The sequence below is a fragment of the Triplophysa dalaica genome, chromosome 23 (assembly GCF_015846415.1).
Source record: "Triplophysa dalaica isolate WHDGS20190420 chromosome 23, ASM1584641v1, whole genome shotgun sequence".
Taxonomy (NCBI): domain Eukaryota; kingdom Metazoa; phylum Chordata; class Actinopteri; order Cypriniformes; family Nemacheilidae; genus Triplophysa; species Triplophysa dalaica.
In genome coordinates, this window is record NC_079564.1 from 20,320,749 (window position 1) to 20,328,468 (window position 7,720).

Below are 7,720 nucleotides of genomic sequence, written 5' to 3' on the forward strand. Positions count from 1 at the left end.
ACTTCCATGTGTGGACTTAGAAAAAATACGGGATAAAAAAATCTCTGGAGGTCCAGTAAATCAGCTGTGGCAGGCTGATTTAATCCGGGTTTGGTGCACCCTCTCGGCCACGGGCTCCGTGTGGGTCCGCTGAGTCGGTTCAGACTTCCGTGTCTGAACGGCCATAATACCTATAGACTGGTGGCTTTCAGACCTATAAGAACACGGACTAGGAGGCTCTCCGGAGCTCCAGAAAATCAGCTGAGGCAGGCTTATTTAATCCGGGTTTGGTGCACCCTCTCGGCCACGGGCTCCGCAGAGGTCCGCTGGGTCGGTTCAGACTTCCATGTGTGGACTTAGAAAAAATACGGGATAAAAAAATCTCTGGAGGTCCAGTAAATCAGCTGTGGCAGGCTGATTTAATCCGGGTTTGGTGCACCCTCTCGGCCACGGGCTCCGTGTGGGTCCGCTGAGTCGGTTCAGACTTCCGTGTCTGAACGGCCATAAGTCCTATAGACTGGTGGCTTTCAGACCTATAAGAACACGGACTTGGAGGCTCTCCGGAGCCTCCTAAAAATCAGCTGCGCTTGGCCCAAACCTTCCGGCAGGTGGTCACCTGAGCGGACTGGGCGCTGATGAGCACCCCCGATGGCATCCCAAAGAACCGTGTCTGAACGGCCATAAGTCCTATAGACTGGTGGCTTTCAGACCTATAAGAACACGGACTTGGAGGCTCTCCGGAGCCTCCTAAAAATCAGCTGCGCTTGGCCCAAACCTTCCGGCAGGTGGTCACCTGAGCGGACTGGGCGCTGATGAGCACCCCCGATGGCATCCCAAAGAACCGTGTCTGAACGGCCATAAGTCCTATAGACTGGTGGCTTTCAGACCTATAAGAACACGGACTTGGAGGCTCTCCGGAGCCTCCTAAAAATCAGCTGCGCTTGGCCCAAACCAGCCGGCAGGTGGTCACCTGAGCGGACTGGGCGCTGATGAGCACCCCCGATGGCATCCCAAAGAACCGTGTCTGAACGGCCATAAGTCCTATAGACTGGTGGCTTTCAGACCTATAAGAACACGGACTAGAAGGGCTCTCCGGAGCTAATGAAAATCAGCTGTGGATGGTTCATGGCAGCTGTCAGGTTGTGACCTGTGCGGACTCGCGGGCGGACTCGCTCCGCCGTGAGACTCCGAAGAACCGTGTCTGAACGGCCATAAGTCCCACGGACTGGTGGTCTTCAGACCTATAGGAGCAAAGACTGGAAGGGCTCTCCGGAGCTCATGAAAATCAGCTGTGGATGGTTCATGGCAGCTGTCAGGTTGTGACCTGTGCGGACTCGCGGGCGGACTCGCTCCGCCGTGAGAATCCGAAGAACCGTGTCTGAACGGCCATAAGTCCCACGGACTGGTGGCCTTCAGACCTATAAGAACACGGACTAGAAGGGCTCTCCGGAGCTAATGAAAATCAGCTGTGGATGGTTCATGGCAGCTGTCAGGTTGTGACCTGTGCGGACTCGCGGGCGGACTCGCTCCGCCGTGAGACTCCGAAGAACCGTGTCTGAACGGCCATAAGTCCCACGGACTGGTGGCCTTCAGACCTATAGGAGCAAAGACTGGAAGGGCTCTCCGGAGCTCATGAAAATCAGCTGTGGATGGTTCATGGCAGCTGTCAGGTTGTGACCTGTGCGGACTCGCGGGCGGACTCGCTCCGCCGTGAGACTCCGAAGAACCGTGTCTGAACGGCCATAAGTCCCACGGACTGGTGGCCTTCAGACCTATAGGAGCAAAGACTGGAAGGGCTCTCCGGAGCTAATGAAAATCAGCTGTGGATGGTTCATGGCAGCTGTCAGGTTGTGACCTGTGCGGACTCGTGGGCGGACTCGCTCCGCCATGAGAATCCGAAGAACCGTGTCTGAACGGCCATAAGTCCCACGGACTGGTGGCCTTCAGACCTATAGGAGCAAAGACTGGAAGGGCTCTCCGGAGCTAATGAAAATCAGCTGTGGATGGTTCATGGCAGCTGTCAGGTGAAGGGGAGCACCTGAGCGGACTCGCGGGCGGATTCGCTCCGCCGTGAGACTCCGAAGAACCGTGTCTGAAATGCCGTAGGTCATGTTGACTGGTGGCTATCTCAGTACACAACTGGTAGAATGGAAATCCACGAGCGCCAGGGGCAGGCCCCTGCCCGGTCCTTGGACCGTATGGGCAGTCGGTTCCTCCCCGCCAGCGGCTCTGCATCTAGGGGAGCCCCACGGGGCTCGCCCAAACACCATCATTGGGAGGCTTAGACGACCGGTCAATCGCAAGCGTCCGCAACGGAGACCGTGCGGCGGGCGGCGGCCTGAGGGGGGCAACCCACCTTGGCGCTTTCGTCTGACCCCGGCGCCGTGAAAACACAGTTCATGTTACGTTCCCCTCCGGGCGAAGGGACGATCTACGCTCGCGCCTACGAACGGCCCCGTTCACCCCTTACGAGGGAGGCGGCCCCGTCACGAGGTGTGCTGCGTCATTGTCGATATCTGCCGGAGGCTAATACTCTATGATCCTACCAGTCAACATATGCGAATGGCTCATTAAATCACATCCAAGGAAGGAAGCAGGCACGCAATTACTCGGTGAGGTAGTGACGAAAAATATGAACCTCGGGATCGGGCCGGCGGACCGTCGCAAGGCGAGCTGCCGGTCCTGAGCCCTCCCTCTTTGAAACTTTCTCAAACTCTTTGCCCCGGCGGGTACCCGTAGGTGCGCCTCCCGCCCGCGAGGGCGGGGGTCGGGCCGTGGGTTCAAAGACCCGGAGCTCCCCCGCCAAGGCGGGTCGCTCCGGGCGCCCGCCCTGGCTCCAAATGTTGTTGGCACCGGAACCGACGCAAGTCGAAAACTCTTAGCGGTTGTTCAAACGCCTGGTCGAGTGTCGCTTTCCATCGATCGGACCCGTCGCCACGGCGGCGGGACCGCGGCTGGAGGTTCGCAGGCGCCCCGCGCGCCTTCGTCCTCCCAAATGCAGACCGCCCCGGCGACTGCTGTCTCCCCGCCCCGCGAGGGCGCGTCTCGGTGCGGCTGCCGGTGATCTTTCACCCGCCGCAACGGGGTCCGAGCGCGTCTCTCCGTCGGGACGGGGGCGGCACGTCGGGGCGAAAAACACTTTGATTGCGGCCTCAGAGCAGACGAGATGACCCGCTGAATTTAAGCATATTACTAAGTGAAGCACCGGACAAAGCGCGAAAGACGCAGAGCGGGGGATAGACCCCCGTCTTCTGCGCGGGGCGGGCGAGACGAACGGCCGACACCGCGTCCCACCCGGCTCCGCAGGCCACCGAGTCTTTGGGTTCCGGATGGGGTATGGTTGCAAAGCTGAAACTGACAGGAATTGACGGAAGGAAACCACCACGAGTGGTGCTGCGGCTTAATTTGACTCAACACAGGGCACCTTACCCGGACACGGAAAGGATTGACAGATTGATAGCTCTTTCTCGACACCGTGGGTGGTAGTGCATGGCTGTTCTCAGTTGGTGAAGCGATATGTCTGGTTATGAAAACGAACAAGATTCCCTCCTGCTAAATAATTACGCGACCCGCGCGGTCGGCGTCCAACTTCTTAGAGACGGCATGTTAACAGGTCTGTGATGCACTTAGATGTCCGGGATAGGGGATTGCAACTGTTTACCATGAACGAGGAATTCCCAATAGACGAGCGCGAGAGAGCGCGAAAGGCGCCGGTCGGGAATATACTCCCGTCCGGCCATCCTGACTTGTACCTCGGCATGGGGCGGGCGAGCCCGGGACGATCGGCCGACACCGCGTCCCACCCGGCTCCGCAGGCCACCGAGTCTTTGGGTTCCGGATGGGGTATGGTTGCAAAGCTGAAACTGACAGGAATTGACGGAAGGAAACCACCACGAGTGGTGCTGCGGCTTAATTTGACTCAACACAGGGCACCTTACCCGGACACGGAAAGGATTGACAGATTGATAGCTCTTTCTCGACACCGTGGGTGGTAGTGCATGGCTGTTCTCAGTTGGTGAAGCGATATGTCTGGTTATGAAAACGAACAAGATTCCCTCCTGCTAAATAATTACGCGACCCGCGCGGTCGGCGTCCAACTTCTTAGAGACGGCATGTTAACAGGTCTGTGATGCACTTAGATGTCCGGGATAGGGGATTGCAACTGTTTACCATGAACGAGGAATTCCCAATAGACGAGCGCGAGAGAGCGCGAAAGGCGCCGGTCGGGAATATACTCCCGTCCGGCCATCCTGACTTGTACCTCGGCGCGGGGCGGGCGAGCCCGGGACGATCGGCCGACACCGCGTCCCGCCAGGCTTCGCTCGCCCCCGCCGCCCCCGGCGGGTACCCGTAGGTGCGCCTCCCGCCCGCGAGGGCGGGGGTCGGGCCGTGGGTTCAAAGACCCGGAGCTCCCCCGCCACGGCGGGTCGCTCCGGGCGCCCGCCCGGGGTCCACACCTGTTATTCCCTCCAAATGTTGTTGGCACCGGATTCGACGCAAGCCGAAAACTCTTAGCCATGGCCTGAGTGTCGCTCTCCAACGATCGGACCCGTCGCCACGGCGGCGGGACCGCGTCTGGAGGTTCGCAGGTGCCACGCGCGCCTTCGTCCTCCCAAATGCAGACCACCCCCGGCGTCTGCTGTCTCCCCGCCCCGCGAGGGCGCGTCTCGGCCTCCACGCGCGACTGCTGGTGATCCTTCACCTGCTGATCGCGACGGGGGGATCCGGGCGCGTCTCTCCGTCGGGACGGGGGCGGCGCGTAGGGGGTGAATAGCTCTAAGGCCAGCCCCGGGTCCCCAAGGGCCCCAAGGGCCCGGGCGGCCGACTCAAACAATCTGATGCGACCTCAGATCCCATGGCGGAGACCCGGTGCCACATGGCAAGTAGACAACCTTTCGTCGGGGGAAACCTCGACCCTCTACCCTCCCCAGCCCCGTGGGAGAGGTGGAGCGGGACTTGTACCTCGGCGCGGGGCGGGCGAGCCCGGGACGATCGGCCGACACCGCGTCCCGCCAGGCTTCGCTCGCCCCCGCCGCCCCCGGCGGGTACCCGTAGGTGCGCCTCCCGCCCGCGAGGGCGGGTGTCGGGCCGTGGGTTCAAAGACCCGGAGCTCCCCCGCCACGGCGGGTCGCTCCGGGCGCCCGCCCGGGGTCCACACCTGTTATTCCCTCCAAATGTTGTTGGCACCGGACTCGACGCAAGCCGAAAACTCTTAGCCATGGCCTGAGTGTCGCTCTCCAACGATCGGACCCGTCGCCACGGCGGCGGGACCGCGTCTGGAGGTTCGCAGGTGCCACGCGCGCCTTCGTCCTCCCAAATGCAGACCACTCCCGGCGTCTGCTGTCTCCCCGCCCCGCGAGGGCGCGTCTCGGCCTCCACGCGCGGCTGCTGGTGATCCTTCACCTGCTGATCGCGACGGGGGGGTCCGGGCGCGTCTCTCCGTCGGGACGGGGGCGGCGCGTAGGGGGTGAATAGCTCCAAGGCCAGCCCCGGGTCCCCAAGGGCCCGGGCGGCCGACTCAAACAACTTGATGCGACCTCAGATCCCATGGCGGAGACCCGGTGCCACATGGCAAGTAGACAACCTTTCGTCGGGGGAAACCTCGACCCTCTACCCTCCCCAGCCCCGTGGGAGAGGTGGAGCTGGACTTGTACCTCGGCGCGGGGCCGGCGAGCCCGGGACGATCGGCCGACACCGCGTCCCGCCAGGCTTCGCTCGCCCCTGCCGCCCCCGGCGGGTACCCGTAGGTGCGCCGTGGGTTCAAAGACCCGGAGCTCCCCCGCCACGGCGGGTCGCTCCTGGCGCCCGCCCGGGGTCCACACCTGTTATTCCCTCCAAATGTTGTTGGCACCGGACTCGACGCAAGCCGAAAACTCTTAGCCATGGCCTGAGTGTCGCTCTCCAACGATCGGACCCGTCGCCACGGCGGCGGGACCGCGTCTGGAGGTTCGCAGGTGTCACGCGCGCCTTCGTCCTCCCAAATGCAGACCACCCCCGGCGTCTGCTGTCTCCCCGCCCCGCGAGGGCGCGTCTCGGCCTCCACGCGCGGCTGCTGGTGATCCTTCACCTGCTGATCGCGACGGGGGGGTCCGGGCGCGTCTCTCCGTCGGGACGGGGGCGGCGCGTAGGGGGTGAATAGCTCCAAGGCCAGCCCCGGGTCCCCAAGGGCCCGGGCGGCCGACTCAAACAACCTGATGCGACCTCAGATCCCATGGCGGAGACCCGGTGCCACATGGCAAGTAGACAACCTTTCGTCGGGGGAAACCTCGACCCTCTACCCTCCCCAGCCCCGTGGGAGAGGTGGAGCGGGACACCGACTGGGTGTACCAGCCGCGGCTGGGCGTGCTGGCCCAAGGCAGAGTCCTCACGGCCGGGCCAAAAACAGAGTGAGCCCCCTTGGCTGGTCCCAAGACAGACAGAGCGGGCCCCTTCCGCGGGACGACCCGGGGAGCAGACCGCCGGCAAAACCTAAGTCCCCACGGCTGGTCAACCCGGGGGGCAGACCGCCGGCAAAACCTAAGTCCTCACGGGTTGACCAGCCGAGGGGAAAATGCCATGCCGCTCAAAACCTAAGTCCTTTCAGGTTGACCAGCTGTTTGGTCGTCCGGAGGGCGCGGTCTGAAGTGCTTAGCCCGAAGAGGGGTGCTTAAGTCCGGGCCCACAGGGACCAGACGGTGCGCCAGGTACCTGGCCCTAAGCTTAAGTCCGCGGAGGAGGCGAGGCCGGGCCTGGGTGCACTAGACCCGGGGTGAGGTCGGGAGAGGGCCGCCCGGAGCTACGGGGCCGGGGCCGGGTCTCGGAGGCCGGGTCTCGGAGACTCGAGGCCGGCGTCGTCGTGGAGGCCGGGCGGGGACCTCTCTGGAGATACGGACCGGTGAATGTGTGTTTTTCGATCCGAGAAAAGCGCCTCTTCCTCGGCGTCCGCCCGGTGCGTTCCGGCGTCGATAGCTCCGGCTGCCGGGGTCGCAGCGACTCGGGGCCGGCGGCGTTCGAAAGGTCTGGCCGCGGCCTTTCCAACGAGCTGTGTATCGAGCCTTAGACTCTAGGGGTTCGGGAGATATGATTTTTTAACCCCCGGAGCTACCGGGAGCTCTAGCTCCGGCTGCCGGGGTCGCAGCGACTCGAGGCCGGCGGCGTTCGAAAGGTCTGGCCGCGGCCTTTCCAACGAGCTGTGTATCGAGCCTTAGACTCTAGGGGTTCGGGAGATATGATTTTTTAACCCCCGGAGCTACCGGGAGCTCTAGCTCCGGCTCCCGGGGGTCGCAGCGACTCGAGGCCGGCGGCGTTCGAAAGGTCTTGCCGGGGCCTTTCCAACGAGCTGTGTCTCGAGTCTGTGGGCCTTCGGGGTCGGGAGATATGATTTTTTAACCCCCGGAGCTACCGGGAGCTCTAGCTCCGGCTCCCGGGGTCGCAGCGACTCGAGGCCGGCGGCGTTCGAAAGGTCTTGCCGGGGCCTTTCCAACGAGCTGTGTCTCGAGTCTGTGGGCCTTCGGGGTCGGGAGATATGATTTTTTAACCCCCGGAGCTACCGGGAGCTCTAGCTCCGGCTCCCGGGGTCGCAGCGACTCGAGGCCGGCGGCGTTCGAAAGGTCTTGCCGGGGCCTTTCCAACGAGCTGTGTCTCGAGTCTGTGGGCCTTCGGGGTCGGGAGATATGATTTTTTAACCCCCGGAGCTACCGGGAGCTCTAGCTCCGGCTTCCGGGGTCGCAGCGACTCGAGGCCGGCGGCGTTCGAAAGGTCT